This window comes from Corvus hawaiiensis, chromosome 26, assembly GCF_020740725.1.
Source record: "Corvus hawaiiensis isolate bCorHaw1 chromosome 26, bCorHaw1.pri.cur, whole genome shotgun sequence".
Taxonomy (NCBI): Eukaryota; Metazoa; Chordata; class Aves; order Passeriformes; family Corvidae; genus Corvus; species Corvus hawaiiensis.
The window spans coordinates 27,959,116-27,977,518 of record NC_063238.1 but is presented as its reverse complement, the minus strand read 5'-3'; the positions used below and the strand labels follow the sequence as shown (position 1 = coordinate 27,977,518).

Below are 18,403 nucleotides of genomic sequence, written 5' to 3'. Positions count from 1 at the left end.
TACAGCCACTTGGATTTTGCATTGATCAAATCAAAATTTTGTTGTCTGTATACTGAAACAAGAAACTTTTCCTCCTAATGATCTCATTAAACTGTGATAAATAATCTCTCCAGGGAGGTCATCAAAGCCATGTCATCAGCATTATTTAAACCTTCTACTCCTCTTAATAATTTTTATTATACCATTGTCTATAAACTCAAGCTAAGATTTGAAATCCCATTGTACTGGGTGCATGGTTAAGTGCAGTCCTTGCCCTGAAGAGCTTAATATCTAATCAGATCAGACAACTGTGACAGCAATGTTCAAAGTGTCCAGATATTTTTAAAGCTTGCCACAGGTTTTCCACCAGGCTTGAACGTAAAAAACCATAAAATAACAGGACCAGTGTAGGTACTGGGGGGGTTTGGCAATCACGATGGGCACCAGACTGTAGGAGCTTTGAGGTTCAGTCTGGACTGGGCGTAGACGGTCGGTGACAAGAGATCTCTATAGTCAGATCTTGGAACATGCAGTTTATTGCAAAGGGCGTGGGTATAGGGGCACTGCTTAGAGCTGCAGCTGGCAGCTCTGAGCAGGCCCAAGAGAGCAAGAGAGTAAGCGGGTAAGAGAGAGAGAGAGCGAGAGGAATGAGAGCGAAGAAGTGTGTGTGAAGAGAGAGTAAGAGTGTGTAAGAGAGAGAGTGAGAGTAAGAGAGAGAGTGGAGAGTGTGTGCAGAGTGGAAGAGGAATGGTGAAGTCTTGGTTACAATACAATAAATCATCTTCTGTACTGAATATTCTAATTGTCACTAACCAATCTAATACAAGATACAAATCCTATAGCATTTACATACAGCCTATAAGAGTTCTTATATTACCATAGAGTGTTACATCTTAACTTCTAAAAACTACTCTTTGGACCCCTTCTGCTGAGCTAGTAGGGTCTGCTCTGACCCTTGGACCTGCCTGCAAGCAGAGGGTATTGTTCAATCAAGAGGGGATTACCTTCAGTCGGCCATACCATTGTTTTCCAGTTGTTCAGTAACTAAGATTTGGTATTTCAAAAGTGGCTTTCATTTCGATGTCGCCTGTAGTTTTCATATTCCCAAAATCTTTTGTCAGGCAATCATATTTATAAGGCTTTCCTGTTTCATCTTCCCCAACAGACCAGTATTTCCAAAGAAATATCAGGCATATACACAAAATAGAAAATAGGGTCCTGAAGTGGGATAAATTAGAAGCCTATAATCACAATTCTTACCTTCCCCTTTTTGATTTGTGCTGCTATTTTCATCTCCAGGAGAAATTTGTTTTCTTGACATAAAGCAAAAAATGCTTTATCTAACTCTCTCATTTAGAAAGACTGACATATTTAAGCAATTCTATAAATTAGACACAAACCTGAGGTGAGCCTAAATAATTCATGGTGTAGTTCTGTCCAAACGCAACCTAAATCCTTACACACGCATTTAAACAAAAAAACCGTACATATATGCTGGTGCCTGATGGTACAAGCATTATTAAAGACACAAAAGACATTGAAGCATTGGCTGTATTTTTTAGTGGTTTATCTATTTAGGCATATTTAAACCCTGGCTCACTGGAGTGTGGGAGGATCATGCAGTCACATTTATTTGAAACCTCTTAGTTAAATATTTTGTGCATTCCATCTCAGTAAGCTCCTCAGCACTGAGTTACAATGCACTCACAGACATTATGTGTAACTACTTATACTATTCTCATCCCTGAAGTACCAGATTTTCTTTCAGAAGGGCACTAAGCAGTGGGACAAGTTAATGTCAGGTATGTTTTTTTCTCCTATTTGTCCTTTACCCAAAAGAAAACTTCTGTGTACAGTAATGTAATATGGTTTAGTAGCATTACATAATTGTGAGAAACAGTGTCAGAGAATGGGGTGAGAGAGCAAACTTTCGTTAGCTCTCCACAGACAGAAGAGTGTGAAAACATGTGAATATGCAAGCACGTCATCTACTTGCTTGGAAAAAGGAAAAATTATATAAGTGTTCACACCTGTAGATTATGCATAATTTATACACAATTCATAAAAGTACATAGTACAATGTATCAGCATTTTAACTGTGTATTACTTTACCTTGCATATTTCTTTAAACATTATACACTAAGTTGTATTTTCTATGTACTCTTACTTTGTGCATTATTACCATCTGACTACATTTAGTATTACATTTCTCTATATGGTGATCAAAGGACTTAGGAAGACCTCATATGGCACTCTGATTAAACAGAGTTACTGCCTAGTGGGCTGGGACAGAAGAGCAGATTTAGTGCACAGGAGCCGTCTATGCGGCAGAAAGCACTTGTGAGACTTCTAATCAAATGTTTCAGCGATTAAAAATACAGCAAAGCACTCACCCTTTTCAGGCTCTGTGGGGAATTTAGACTTCAAACTTTTTTCAGATTTCAGTTAAGAAAACTGCAGTCAGAAAGTCATAAAGGAGAAGATCATAGAATATTCTTTTTGGGAAGACTTAAAATACATGTTGTGTTTTCATCCAGGAAAACCTTATTTAGGCTGTTATTCTTGCACATCCACCTCCACTGTTGAAACCATTAATCTTTAAATTAATTATTAAATATACAAAGATAAGAAAGAATGGCAGTACAGCCTGGTGATCATGGAATTTCCCAGTCTGATGAACATCTAGATCCCAATGCAAGTACCCTATGACTTTTTATATTTATAATAAAAATCCAACTACTTAAGTAGCTACTCCAAAACATAAGCTCAGTAAAATACAGTTTAGTAAACTCTAATAACTGGATACAGAGAAAATTCATGGTGGGGAGGGGAAGATATTTTTGGCTTTGTCTCTCTTTCTTACCATTCCACTCTAATTGGGAATAAATCAAATTAATTTTTAATTTATTAACTTGACCTAAGTCAAGTTTGTTTTGCCTGTGATGGTAATTGGCAAACAAGCTTCCTGTCCTTTTCCCAGTCTGGGAATTCTTTAATCGTATTTTCTCCTCGTGTCCTGTGGAAGAGGGGAGTGAGAGAGCAACTGCTTGGGAGTCTGGTAGCCAGCCAAGGCAACCTACAAGAGGAAGAAAATCTTTAACAGGTGTATGGAATTGAATCTGAGAAAGAGAAAAAGGACATGAAACAGAGGACTGAACTGTACCTCATATTGGAAAAATAATCTGGAATGAATTCATAGGTATGAAGCAATTTTCTTTATCAAATTGGAATCAAATCTTTAAAGAGACTGCTAAAAAAAGATTATCAATGGCAAAATTTATGTACACCATATTTGTATTTCTGAATTTGCCATAAATACAGACTTCTTATATTTAAAAAAGAAAAAAAAGATATACTGATTGCAAAGAAAATGTAATAAAGTATATGAAATCTGTGGCTGCACACATGAAATAATTTATTCATATCTCAATTGTGTCCCAATTTATCCTGAAATTCATAAAATATATTTGCTGTTTGAGAAAGAATAAATGCCATCCTCTTAAAGAGTCATAACAGTTATATTTTCAGACTTCTCTTGCCATGACTTTTGGATTTTTAAATAGTAATAAATATATGCAGCATATTTGATCTTTTTAAAAGGTAGCTTTGAAATAAATAATTTAGAAACAATAGGAAATGCCTCAGGTGTTTTCAGGTGCTTCTTTTCTGTATTGAAGGCACGAATCTATACAAAACAACATGAAAGACGCAGCAAAATGAGTTAATGGAATACTCACAGCTTAAGGTCATACTTCTACATATTCGTAAGCACATTTGGAATATGCATGTATTTTAAATATGAAACTGCAGCTTAAAACATTCACAGACAGCATTATATAAACTTGTCAAATACAAATCTTTGAATAATGAAATTCTGAGTAGCAGCTCACATTTAGAATTTCCTCATGATTTTGTCTTTACATTTGTGACAATGCAAAATACTATTTAGCTAGCAAAATTAACAAATCTTAATCTAAATGAGTTCTACTTGAAATACTGGTTTTATTCCATTGTCATTTGACACAAGAAAATGAAAGGTAAAGCACCTGAAAAAGCCACAAAAATAGTTTTTGATGGTAGAAGCAAGATCCTTTAATAAATATGATTTGAGGAAAATCCTTTACTAACATTACCAAAACCCAAAAACAAGTAGTGAAAGAGAGCCATATCGTATTTAGCCAAGAAACCTAATAATCTCAAAATTTTTTAGGAGCGGTATTAAAATTAGTTAAGAAATTTGTGTTTCTGTAACTTTGCTATTTTAGTTTTTATAGTCTTGTTGCTTTAGCTGCTCTTAGTTGTAGTTAATAGATAACTTTGTTCTAATACAATATGATAGATATTATAGGAAAACTAGGGAGTAAAGTTTTAATAAACATAATCCACCTGCAGAACTTAATTGAGAATTCCTTAGCTATGAAATGAAAAATAATATTATTAAAGAAGCCGAGCTTTAAGTTATCCTTTAACTAAAGATGGATTAAATGTTTTAGTAGTAGTTGGAACGATAAGATGAAAAACTGGGACTTGACAACGAGAAGAGGGACTATGGGAAGCATTTTTTGTTGCAATGTATATAAACCCTGGGAAGTTTTTGTTTCTTTCTTTGGACATCCTTGGCAAATAAATGACCGCTTGTCCCCAATACTGGCCAGCAACCAGGGATACTGGCCAGTTATTAGGGATGTTGCTTCAACAATTCTTAAGTTGTTGAAGTTTGAACCTTTTGGTTTTCTCCTTTGATTCAGTAGTCTAAAGAAATAGTTTCTGATGTTCACATGTCAAAGAAAATAATAATCTCTTTGCCAGCAGGAGCATTGCAATTGGATGTACTCTTTTTCTTTTTGAAAAATGGCTTTTTATAAAGCAACAGACAAAGGGTATTTCAGGATTTAGACGATTATGTTTTCCAGTGATTCAATACAAATTTCAAGAAATGGAAGAATGCCCACTTTGGTAACTTAGTTCAGCTACTGGATATTATCCAGTGTGTAATATTCTTTTTCCAGGAAGCAAAACACTGGAATAAAAGTCTCCTCCTTGCAGTAAGTCTACTGAAAACAATTCTGCTCTAACTGACTTAAAACAGTACTAAAAATATTTTTCCAAGGCAATATCTCTAACCACCCTCTAAATGAGAAAAATAAGATGCTCAGTCTTATCTAGAATATTCTTATGCTATATAATAAATCCCATCAGTCTCTGAAGTCATTACTACATGGTATTCTGTCATCAGTCAATGAGATAAATGCATGGCAATAATCAATATGATAAAATGATACATTTATGATGGCGTGGGAAGATGACTGAGGGTAAAAAGATAACAGTACAGAAGTTATATGGAAAAAGATGGTTGCTACTCCCTGAATGGAACAGGGCCAGCATACCTAAACTCCCATACACAATAAGATCTAAATGGGACCAAATGGAGGGTGGAACAGAGGGTAGACACTGTGGCCAGGCTCTGTTGAAACCCCTGCAGAGGGAGCTCTGTGGTACTTTTTAGCACATAAGCCACACAGCAGCTGAAAACCAAGGGAGATAAAGGCAGATGTTCTCCTCTTGAATCAGCAACTGTGGTGAAATCATTCTCCTTGGACTGACACCTAAGCCCATCCCAAGGTTATTGCAGGTACTGTGCTGAGATACCCACCCCCAGGTACAAACACCACTGAGTGAGTATGATGTATGACTAAAGTCACTCATATTCCACCTAAACACATTTTCGAACCTTAACCTGTTATGATTTTACTAATAAAGAATGTTATTCTGTAAACTGCTCATGTGAGTCCATCAAGGGTGCTGGCAGTCCCTGGCAGTGTATAAAGGTGTGGAGACCCAGGAGGGGATTTCTCTGTTTGGCATGTGATCCTGAAAGAGTCAGTGAACTGCTCAGTGAAGGGTCCCCATTATGGGATGATGACAGACTGGCTGGGCACAAGGGTCTCAGCTTTTCTGGGGTACTGGCTGACAAATCAAACACTGAGGGTTTGAGTAAATCTCCACTTTTCACATGACGGTGTCTCACACATGATAGCTTAATAAATTAATGAAAATACTGTTTTCAGTCGAATAAAATTGAAACTATTTTAAAAAATTAATTCAGAATGAATTTGCTGATATTCAGGAATAAAGCTTTGAATGCTTTTCAACTGTAATTTTTAATATATTCAGGGATTCAAACATAGGTATATCATCAGTCTATGCATATTCTTCGCTGACAGTTACTGTACTATGTTTGCTACTTTTCAGTTAAGACTGAGGCTTTCAGAAAGACAGTTCATTAAACCAGAAAGGAAGTTGCAATATTTTCTTTTCTATCTTGCTTATAATCCAAATACAATTTCTAGAAATGAAATAGTGATGGGTTTTGATTCTACAATACAGTACAAATTTAATTAAGTGGTGCACATTCTAAATAAGGAAAATGGTTTTATCTCCTGACATTTCAAATGAGAAAATCTAATCACAGGAACAATGAAGCACAGCAATTTTAGTTATTTATTTATTTCATTCTTGATCGTCAAAGTCTTACTTCATTGGCCTGCTTGATATTTCAAAGTACTCTGCCAGACTGTAGATAACTTAAATAAGAACATATATTTATGATAGATAAAGACGTCATCATTTGTTGGAACCCTGGGTTTAGAGAATTTAGGTTTCTGGGATATAATAATACATATGTGTAACAATATGGAGGACTTTGGGTGTGGATTAGCTCTTCTTCTCTTCTCCTTCTTCTTCACAAATCTGAGTGTTCTGGTATTGGTTCAAAAAACCCGCACAGTGGGTCATGAATAGATAGTTATTGGATTATAAGTAAAAACATATTACTTGGTATTTCATAATTGGTTGATTTGGACTTTAAAAGGCCTTGAAAGTTAGAACTCACAGCCATTTTCCACCTTGTTACCTAAGAAGCCCATACTGTGCAGCTGTGCTACAGATAAGAAAATAATAAACGTCAATTAGAAGAAAAGCCTGGCATCTCCTGCATTTTAATCCAAACTCTGAGTAAAAGAACTTGAAGTGCAGAGAGACAAAAACAAAAACAAAAACAAAAACAAAAACAAAGAGAGAAAACTAATAATCATCCACTTTATCTAATCCATTGAGAACTTTATTTGAATGTGATTATATTAAATTACAGGCCAGCTGACTTTTATGCTTTGGTATAGTGAATGCCACCTCTGATTTTGAAGATGAGTCACATTTAAAATAGGGTTTTTTAATAATATAAATAATATAAATAATATAAATAATATAAATAATATAAATAAAATTCAGCTGACACTCAATAATTTATTATAGCTGCCACAAATTAATAAAAAATAAGGAATACTGGAGCTGATGAAAGTTTTTCCAAATCATGTTTTTCCAAATCATTCCCACATAGCAATTTTTTCACAGAAAATATCAGGGCTTTGTATTCATCTATTTCTTCCAGTGCAAGCTACAACTATGTTTTACCTTCATGGACTGACTCACTATTACAGTCTCCATCTTCTGAGGCTGGTAAGATTGTGTAATGGATTTCATATCCAGGATTTTTTGGGGGAAAAAACCATCAGTCCTATTCAGGGATGCTCACAGCATAAATGTGTGCTAGTGAAGAAAAGGCTGTAGCCTAAATAAAAACAATTTTACAGTATTGAACATAAACTCACAAGGATGTGCATGGACATACACATGAATTAACAGCATGTGCTTGGAAAGAGTGAGACTTCGCAACATGAAAATGATCCAGAAGCAAACATACCATTCTCTAATTCCTAGTGAGGATATGCAATAATGTTTCCTCTTAGCTATCTTTTTAATCAAGTATTTACCATACAATAGTAACTTAAGAAAAAGCAGTTCATAAAGTTCCTTCCTTCACTGGTCCACATATAGATGTTAGATCTTTGCTAAAAATATATGCATTACTTGTAGCATCTGCTCAGACTGAGTATATGAGTTGAATTTGTTTGCTTGTTTTGTTGCAAGTAACTTCATCTCATTTTTTCATGAGAATGCTATAGTGGCTTTGTAAGTTTGAAGCTTGATATTTCTCATTAGTTTTCTCTTACATGCATAAGAAACAAAGGTATTCCTTCTCTTCCCTCACTCCCATTACTTCCTTTCTCCCCTTATCAAACTTTTAATGGTAAAAAAAGTTCCTCTTCCTGTTTAAGTTATCTACCCTGCTGAAATGCCAGACAGATTAGACCATCATTCCCTCACCTGCAATCAGTGTTTTCCAGTTAGAAAACTTAAATGCATAAGGCAGAATTTCATATAGGTCACACACCACTGTGATAATCTTAAACTGATAGTATTTCAACATGTGGCAGCCTACGTTGTCTTGTTCTTTTACTGGATGCCACCAAGAAGAAGCAGCTTCCTCTTCTTTGCTTCCCCAATGATGCATTTATACATATTGGCAGGATTCTCCCACTGCCCCTCTCCTACACAATGAAACTGAACCCAAAACTGAGACTCTCACTTCCCAAAACCAAGTAGTTTCAATAGAACTCAGCAGAGGGAACAGATCATCTCCCTCAACCTGCAGGCAATAGCCACTAACCCAGAACACCATTAACATTCTTTGTTTCAAGAACTCATTACTGATTCAAGGCCAACCTGGTGTCCTCCAGGATTCCCAGACCATTTTCTGTAAAGCTGTTTTCCAGCTGTTCTGCTCTCAACATGTACTGGTGGATGTGTTTGCTCTTTCCAGGTGCAAGACTTAGCATTTTCTTTTGCTGAATTCATAAATTTCCTCTCAGCCCTGTTGAGGTCCCTCTGAACTGAGGGACAACCCTCTGATGTATCAGTCACTCTTCCTAGCTTTGCATCCTCTGAGAACTTGCTATTTATGCCCTGTTCCATCAAGCAGCTAATTAATGAATATAGTAAGCATTACTGGTACCAATATTGACCCCTGTGGTAGACTATTTTGGACTGCTCTCAAACTGGACTTCATGGTGCTCATCACTATCACTTAAGCCTGGAATTTGAGACAGTTTTCAATCTCCTTCACTGTCTTCTTATCTAATCTATTGTGGTGGCTGGTGAGCCTGTGGTATAAGGAACTGTCATGGTCTAGCATAGCCACGGAAATGATTCTTTTGCAAAGAAGTGCTTATAGCTTCCTGTATGACCTGACAGAACCTATCAACTGGCTAGTTTGAATATTGGCAACTTTTTAAGCCACTTAAGAAGCTTGACACACCTCTGTGATCCACATTTAAGAACGAACAGAGCCCGGGAAAGCTCTCTTGTCTTCTGGCTTTTGGACAGGTAGCAGGGGGGGCCTGCAGGTGGCCCAGCAGGGCCGGCAGTGGTGCAGCCCTGTTCCATTTGTGGCCCCCCCCACACAGCCCTGCTCCGTGCAGGCAGCACAGCACAGTTCCCCACCTCCCCCCCTCCAGTGCGGCCGAAGATTCATCTGAGGATGCCCCGCTGCCCGGCAAAGATCATGTGACCTACAGCCATAAGCGAACTCCAGCTGCAAGGCCTGGGTGAGAGTAACCCTTTTTTAGTGATGTAAGTTTCCTCCAGAACAGATGAAGCCTGCAGACATCAATCCTCTCCCAAGTCAGAGGAAGAGAGAAGGTGAGGGCACATGAAGAAAGAGACACCAAAGTCAGTAAAGCAGGAAAAGCTGAAACCCTGAGGGAGGAGAAAGAGGAGATGCTTCAAGCTTAGAAGCTGAAATTCTGTTGTAAAGCTATGGTGATGGACTATGATACATCAGAGTACACGCTGTAATTTCATGAAAATTTCATGAAAACATGGCAGGGTGGAGGGTTCAAATTGCAACTGTGAGCAAAGGTATCTGTGCTGAAATAAGCAAATGACTATAATTGTGAGCAAAAGTACTTGTGTTGAAATAAGCAAATGACAGTAGCTGTAATTGGATGAGGACCCTTGCTCCCAGGGAAGGAGAAGACCTCTGTTCCTAGAGATGAAAGTGATGAGGACCCTTGCTCCCAGGGGAGGAGGAGGGCCTCTGTTCCTGGAGCTGAAGATGCTCCCAGAGATAAGCGAAGAGAACCTTTGCTTCTGAACGGCTCATCCTTAAAACAGTACCCTAGTAGCTCAAGATTGGACCTTCGAAACCAGTTGTGGGGACAGCTGTAAGATGAGGGAAGGGACTTTCACATGCAAGCAGAGAACCAACCTGGGCGGCTGTCTTGCTGTGATATTGAAGCCATGCGAGAATTGTTTCTTGTGGAGATGTCTCCATAGCATGAGCAAGAGAGACTCCTCTCCCTAAGTGAACTGAAAAAAAGATTATTATAGAAGTGGTAAACTGACTGAAAATCTCAAGGGTTGTCTTTTTACATTGTCAGTGGGAGAAGGGAGAAAGGTGGGGAGAAGTGTTCTTAAGGTTTAGTCTGATTTTTTCTTTTTTTCCTTTCTTTTAGGTCTGTTAATAAACTTCTTTATATTCTTTTAAGTTTTGTGCCTGCTTTGCTTTCTCCTAATTCTTATCTCACAGAAGCAAAATAAATAAGTAATGGATATTTTGACCCAAACCACTACATTAAATTGGTGTTTCTGCCCGGCTTACGAACTGAACTCGCTACAGGAACAAAGAGAACTCTTGGGTAAGACAGTCCCTAGTACCAGAGACTTCTGTCTAGGTTAGGGTGAGAAGAGAAGCCTCTCCCAGAATGCTTTGTGTTGCTATGTTAATGTACCCCAGTTCTGCATTCCTGGTTGGCCGCTGGCTGCCCTGCCCCCTTGCTGCCTTATGTATTTTATGTCCTAGAAAGTTCTTTACTCCAGGTTCCCCCATTGGCCTTTACCCTCACCACTCCCCCAGAGCTTCCCCACTGGCTCCCTTACCCTAGTCCCTCTTTTTACCGCCCCCATGCCCTCAGATCATTGATCTCTGGTGCTCACCTCCCCCCCATACTTAAACCTGGACCCTCCATTGTTGCTTGTCTTTGCCTCTTGACTCCTTCATGGTGTGAATGCAATAAATCTCTGTCCATGGAACTCTGAGTGGTGATCCTTCCTGCCTCTTTGCTGTCGACGCATATTACTGAAGCTATCTGTGCATTTGTGCATGCACGTGTGTGTGAGTGTGTGGCTGGTTCTGCCGAGCGCCTTAGAGACAGTTTTGGAAGTTTGCAGCACCTCGCGCCCCAGGACAGAAGCCACGGAGCCCAGGTTAGTGATAATTTATACTTCATCAGGTTGTCTAGAAGGATGTTTTAGGAGACTAAAACTTTACTAAAATAAAAATAAATAATGTCCATTGCTCTCCACTCAACTACCATAAGCGGTCATGTTCTTTCAGTTTCTAATTATGTTTTACTTCACTAGCCTGAACAAGTCATGTCTGTGATGGATTTTACATTTTCTTCCTTTTTTATTTTTACTATCTACACCTTTATTATCATATTCTATAGTCTGATTTGAGTATTTATCACTCCTGAATGTCATTTATTCTGAAATACTTTTCTAAAACCTATTTTCTTTTTCAATATGGAATGACTTCTTCATCCTAATCACTAATAAGCCTTATTATTTAATTTGCTTATTTATTAACAGTGTCCTGGAACAAAAGCCACAGCAATACTATGCTGCTCTGTATCTGCAATAGCAGATATTGACTTTCAAAAGTTTTGGACTCTCCATGAGTAATTGAGTGCAAATGACCTTCTCCATCCTGAAATGTGCAAAATAAAATCAGGCTCACCTGCTCTAAACATGTCAAGTCTGTATTTTAAGTAACCTTTACATAAAATTAACAATACAGCATCTAAAAATTTTAAAGATTTTTCCATACACAGAAAAAATTACAGCACAAGCTAGTGCTAACTTACCATAATAAAAGATATTTTCAAGACTGGTTATATGCAGGTCATTACTTTATTGGAGAGTTATAAAACACCTTTCCTTAGCCTCACAAAATAGCAGCTTCCTTCCCTCATTCTTTCTATGTTTTTCTCTCATTTTCGTATATTAACGGCTCAAAAAAACCTGCTGGAGATACTGTTTTTAATTAACATAACAAAAATTTTTTTCTATCCTCCCAGGACCACCTTTTGACTCAAATACATTTAGAGATGATGAGGGGTACCTTTTATAAATCCCTCTTGGGAGGTTATGGGCTCAAGTCATATTTACATTAAAGAGATTTGTTTGTGTAGCTCCCTGTGCACCATTTTCAAGATCTGCTTCTTGGAATATCAAATTACATTTTATTTGATAGATGTGAAGTCTGGTAAGAATAACAGAGTGAATTTTGTTGCTTGTTTGTCCTTCACTTCAAAATTAGCATTTTGCAAGTTATTTAACTTAGACTGATAAGCACATAAGAACTCAAACTACGTAGCCTTTCTCATGCCAGTATTAAAATATTATCATATTTAGGAAGCCCAGATAGCATTGGAAGTTTGGGATTTTTTAGTACTATGATAAATAATTTATTTTTTTCTTGAATGTCTTTTCTTAATTTTTTCTCAATTTTATAATTTTCTTTTGTGCAAAGAGGAAAAATAAAGAGGCGTTCAAGATGGAAAACCAATGACATTTATAGGAGCTTTGATGGTAATATATGCAGTTTACACACCTGTATTTCTTATAAGTCAACAGATTCTCAAGCCAGGAAACCGATAATCTTCTATTTAGAGTCAAATAGTGAAAAAGTACAGTGTGTCAATTTAGGGTCACACTGCCCTGGGTCACACTCAAAATAAGAGCAATTCCTGTAATAAGCCAAATGTCCTTATGATGCATTTTATATATAGATATATAGATAAATATTTAATCTTAGCATTACCTGAATCCTAGTGTACCTAAAGAAAATGTAGAGGCTACAACTGAAATCAGTGGGGACGACTGTCTCCTACAGATTGTATCAAAACTCCTCTTCTTAATGAAAGAAAGGATTCAAACCAGAACCTCTAAAGTGATGGCACTTCTCTGTATTTTAGGTTGGTTAATTTTGCTGCTTTGTCACTCTCTGGTTGTTTTTTTTCTCTGATATATTTCCATTTTGTTAAGGTACCTGAAATATAATGTGAAATTATATTGATATTTAATTTTAAAATACACTGGAAAAAAATTAATAGGGGAATTTACTTATTAAAACAAGTACTTGTTAAGATGAAAAAGCACAACTACTTCATCTTATGTTTTTGTTTTTTGTTATTAATATCTGTATTGATTAAGAAAATAGTTTAAAATTTAATTATTTTAGGAGAGAAAAATAAGAAATAATAAGAACAAAATGCAAGTAACTTACAGCTAAGTTCATAACAACTTTCAAGGAAATCAGATAAAGAATTCCTTACTGCACAAGGAAAGATTTTGGAGAAGGTGGTGGGAGTTGCACCAGTTTGCACTGGATAAAAACACTAGTTATTGTTACAACATCCCTGTTAATATTTTTGGGTGATTTTCCTAATTTTTTATTTCAGCTAAGAGTTTTTTTATTTGATATAGTGAGGTAAAATAAGGAAGAAAAATATTAATGGGATAAATTAGATGATAATGTTTGTGCAACCCTTAGTTTTGATGGTTTGGCTGTTCTTGTGTACACTCATGAACCTGCAAAAACTAATCTTTTTGCTCACTTCAGACATATCTGAATAGTCACAATGTGCTCTTGATAAGAAAAACTTAGCTAGAGCATCTAGTAACATCTCTTCTTCAACATCATAATTGAATTTCTTTCAATTTATGTTACTGAACAGAAGCCCAAGACATGCCTTATCCATAACAAACAACCGGACGGGAGGCCACTTAAAGCAAAAAACACTGAAGACCTTTGCTGAAAGTTCTTCATCGTGCTCTTTGGAGGTAAAGTATGGCTCTGGGACCCTGCCCTTCCTGTGTTCTTTGTGACCACTTATAGTTTGATAGAGAAAAACAGAGGGTGATAATTCAAAGTGTGGGAGTTAAAATAAAAGGTGGGACATGAAATCTGCTGAAAGTAGCAGGATAGAGCTAAGACTCAGGGGGAAAGAAAGCTCTAACAGCATGAAACAGAAATTACAACAAAAGGAAAGAAAGTTGGACTTGGTTGGACATCAAGACTGTGACTAGCAAATATGATAGAAGCAGCTGAGAAAAAGGGAGAAGTGCAGGCAGAGTGTTGAGGTGGGAGAATGACACAGACTGTAAGGAGAAGCCCCTAAACAGAGAATGGGCTGGACTGGCAATAAGTCAAAGAACCTGGATGACCACCATAGGATAAAGATGCAACGCAACACTTCAGGGAAATGGGCAGAAGAGTGTGTTCACAATGACATACTGACTGCAGATTATGGATATAAAACTGGTTTTCCCTGATGGTAACAAGTATTTGTAACACATATGAACACAAAATATGGTGTCAACAGTGTGATGTAAAATGTAAAGCAATCTGAGAGAAAGACACTGTCAGATTCTTCAGCCATCTCATTCATTAGAGCTAAGAAGTAAAACTTGCAGTATTTGGAGATGTTGTCATTTAAGCATGAATTTAATCTGGTCCCGGAGAACTAACTCCTGCAGTGGTATTATGTTCAAAAAGCTACCATATAAAAGGCAAGCCGTTGTCTTGTTTTGTTTTTGTCATATATTGATGGTGACTGCTCCATCGTAACTGCTGGGACCAGTCAATGGGCTGAACCTGTTTTCTCCCCCAAAGGGATGCCTGTTGGGTAAGAACCATACTCTATTCAGGCTGAATATTTTTATTGGGGAATAGAGATATTACTTGGAATACATTTTTGCAGTCAGATACTATCATTGGCAATCCTCGACCCTTAACCTGTTACAATTTTATATAAATAAAGAGTATTATTCCATAAACTGTTAGTGTGAATCCTTCATGGGCACAAGCAGTCACCGGCAGCAGGTAACACACTCAAATAAAGTGGGAAGACCCACTGAGGGGTCTCCTTTGTGCTTTTGGTGTGTGTCCCTGCCTAAGTCAGTCAGACAAACCTCTGACCCAGAAGGACTGTTCAATGAAGGGTCCCTGTAATGGGACAATGACAGACTGGTTGGGCACAAGGGCCTCAGCTTTCCTGGGACACCGACAGACAAATAAGACTCCAAGTGTTGTGGAAATCTCCTTTTTTTCATGTGACACTGATCCAAGGACCAGCCGAGAAGAAAATATTTACAAGGCACTGAGTTGGAGGGGAAGAGAATTTACTCACATGGGCATAAACCATATTGTACCATATTCCCTCAGGCTCAGTGAATGCAGCCTGGCCTTGCCCAGTATGTGACATTAGCATCAGACTTAACTGTATTGGAGATGTAATGTGTGTTTATACGTAGACATCTGTGCAGACACCTAGACATAGGTGAGTTAAGTTAAATTCAGGTTATGCTGTACTCTTTTGTGAATTTACATTGTGGTACAGACTGAAACATTAATCAGTATACGTAAGACTCAAGTTACAGCAAAGAAGCATATTTTATATTTCTTAAACTTTCAATATTTTGTCCTTAAAACCTACCGAATATTTTGAGACATTCCAGATTTTCCCCTAAGGAATGTAGAGATCTACATTTTTGAAAGTTTTGACACCAAAACTGTAAGAGATCATTAAGACCTTAAAGACTCAGGAGAAAAAAATCAATGCCTGATATTGTAGAGGGAAGAAAAAAGTAATTTAGAACTATCTTCTGTCTTCTGGAAAAGAGATCTACATAACAGCAAACCAAAGTCTGAGAGTTGCTGGCTGCTTTCCCTTTCAATCTCTCCTCTTTCTTTCATATTATTGTATTATGGCCTCTAGGTAGAATTAAAATGATACTTGCATATTATTTTGAGGACATTTTTGCCTTGTTATGGTCTGCCACTTCCTGTAGGTACTTATTTAGCTAAATGCTATGTTGTATTAATGTATGACATGTGAACTTTTACTTAACAGTTAAGCTTGCAGGAACTTAAATACATCATTAAAGGCAATTTATACATATTTTTTAATATTTTTACCCATCTAGATTAGCTGCTTAGGAAGTTCTTGGTGTTCAAGATGTTAAATTTATTAGTCTCAGTTTTGGTTAACTTGTAGAACATAACAATTAAAATTAAACCAGAAATAGAGGAGTAGTTAGCAACATTTCTGAAATGTATGTGGTGACCTGTGTGGTGCTCTATCCATAGGCAGAATGGCACTTCTTTTGTGCTATAGACAACACAGGATATAGAATCATCTATAAAATCACAGAATCACATAGTGGTTTGATTCGGAAGGGACCTTTAAAGGTCATCTAGTCCAATTTTCCTGACATGAGCAGGGGTAACTTTTGCTAGAAGGACAAAATCTTCTTTTTTTTTTCTGTTGTCCACAGGTTGTACCATAATTGTCTGCCTCAGAACTTCTAGCATTATCTTTTAGGAGTATAGGGACCACTGTTTTGCTTTTTATGCTTTAAAAAGCTGAATATTTATAAAAGAAATTGTGTCATTTACATGGGTATTTTTTTTATTATTGTTATTATTATTAGGCACAGTTAAGTCCTATACACAGTGTTTCAAACCTACCAGATAGACAGATAGATAGATCACCCATTTTAGGTAACTGGGCTGGATATTTTCTTTGGGAGCACCTAGATTCTGAGCTCAGTTCTTTACAGGCTGCTAATGACAAACTTGTATGGTTGTTTATTATGTTACTTATGCTACTGAGACTATGCTATGCCAAGATATTGCAATCAAAAACCTGTGCTCCAAGGCACACTTTCTGTGCCATGAACTTGCTTTCCTGCTGCCCATTGCTGTTTCCAGACATATTTCCTCTCCTTTTAGACTGGAACACACATGTTTGTTGTTGTTCTTAAGGCTAAACCATGGGAAAGATCAATCTTCAAGCTCTCTCATGGAGGTACTGGTGCTAGTCATTCATTGATGCTTGAGATTCCTTGAAAGACTTGGTATCTCCAGGTTTTACCATCATATCCACAGACACCCTAACTGCCCATTAAATAAAATAGAGTAAGACATGTATTGCAGACTATGTATATCAAACTCCTTTGTGCACACAAGTCTGTTCAGACATGTAGAAAATACACTGTCAGACACACTATAAACTCTAATATAGAAAGTTTTCCCTGTGAAGGGCAAGTGTTTTTCTCATCTTCCTTCTGTATAGAAACCCAAATTGTTTAATTATGCAATTCAATTAAAATATTTTTTTAAAAGGCTTATAAAAGTGATCTTTCCCTTCCCATAAAATATGACACATAAACTTTTTCCAGAAATCAACATTCCTTTATGGAGCATTTTCCTTTCCATTGAGTGCTTCTGCCAAAAGTTCAAATGAGGGAGGTCCTTTCACTGATCAGATTTGTGAGTGATAGCCATCATACTTAAACACAAATGTTACTGTACTGTAATTTCTTTGTCAGTTACACACTTATGTCCAAATAAAATAACTGAGTTCCAGTTATAAGTTCACATTTCCAAAAATACCATAAACTGAGAAGAAACATAAGCATTCAAGAAAACTCTGTTACACAGGTTATAGAATGATAATAGTATTCCAGATATCAGAGACAGAACTAAGACCCCTTTGTTCATCCACTATCAATAAAAAATTGATCTCTGCATTATCTGCTCCTCTGTAACACATATGGTGCTGGAAGGAAGATCCCATGAGTACAGAGCCTCCAGCTTTGCCCCTGCCCTCTACCTTTCCCTGAGCACATTAAGTGCAATGTTTTTGTTTTCATTGCTCTCCTTTTGTCTACTCTTCTAAACCTCTTTGTTCCTCTGTTTGGTTTTCATCTACTCTGAGCTGCTGCTGTGGTACAGAATGCTGATGAAACAATAACTTATTCCTACTCAGAAGGTTGTTTGTCAGGTGTATTTCTTAGCATAATATAGCTATCCTGCATTTATACAGGGAATCTCTGCACTCAGGTCCATGATAAGGGCAACTAACTCAGCTGTTTGCAAGTACCCTGGATGTGCGAGGGATTGCAGACATGGACATACTGCAACACAGACAGAGACTGATAATGTGACACCCTTTCAACTCGTTGCTGATTCTAACCCTCTTCCTGCCTTCCTAAAGCCCTGCTGGTGCTGTGTTACTGCTGCTCAGTCCCAGTTCTGTCACTGTTGCCATGCGGGGACATTCCCAGTCCCATCCCTCCTCTGTTGGCTCCTCAGACCAGTCAGCTGACATTTCCAATTCCTTCCTTGACCTGACTGCCAGCTACCACTTTCAACAAAAACGTATGTACAGTTACATTAGCTCAACTTTATTTTCTGGTTTTGTTTTTCAGAACTGGAAGGAAAAAAAATTAAAAACCCTAGGACTGAAGTTGCCCTTTGACATCACTGAATCCACGTCCCTCCACTTAATGGGACTCGTAGACCACTCGTAGACGTGGTCATGTGAATGCTTACATTTGTACCATGAAGGCACAGTACAAAATAACAGTCAGAAAAATAATAAAACATTTAATCAGA

The 18,403-nt window shown here is 37.3% G+C and overlaps 1 long non-coding RNA gene across 2 annotated transcripts; it reads left to right on the top strand.

The window, feature by feature from the left end:
* The first annotated feature begins 1,684 nt into the window (after positions 1 to 1,684).
* On the top strand, positions 1,685 to 18,397 carry LOC125317194. Of its 2 annotated transcripts, none has more exons than XR_007199964.1 (3): positions 1,685 to 1,781; positions 13,677 to 13,782; positions 18,217 to 18,397. It is a non-coding gene; the product is annotated as an uncharacterized LOC125317194 (long non-coding RNA). The 2 variants fall into 2 exon arrangements; XR_007199963.1 differs by lacking the exon at positions 1,685 to 1,781 and adding an exon at positions 3,010 to 3,178.
* The last annotated feature ends 6 nt before the right edge of the window (positions 18,398 to 18,403 follow it).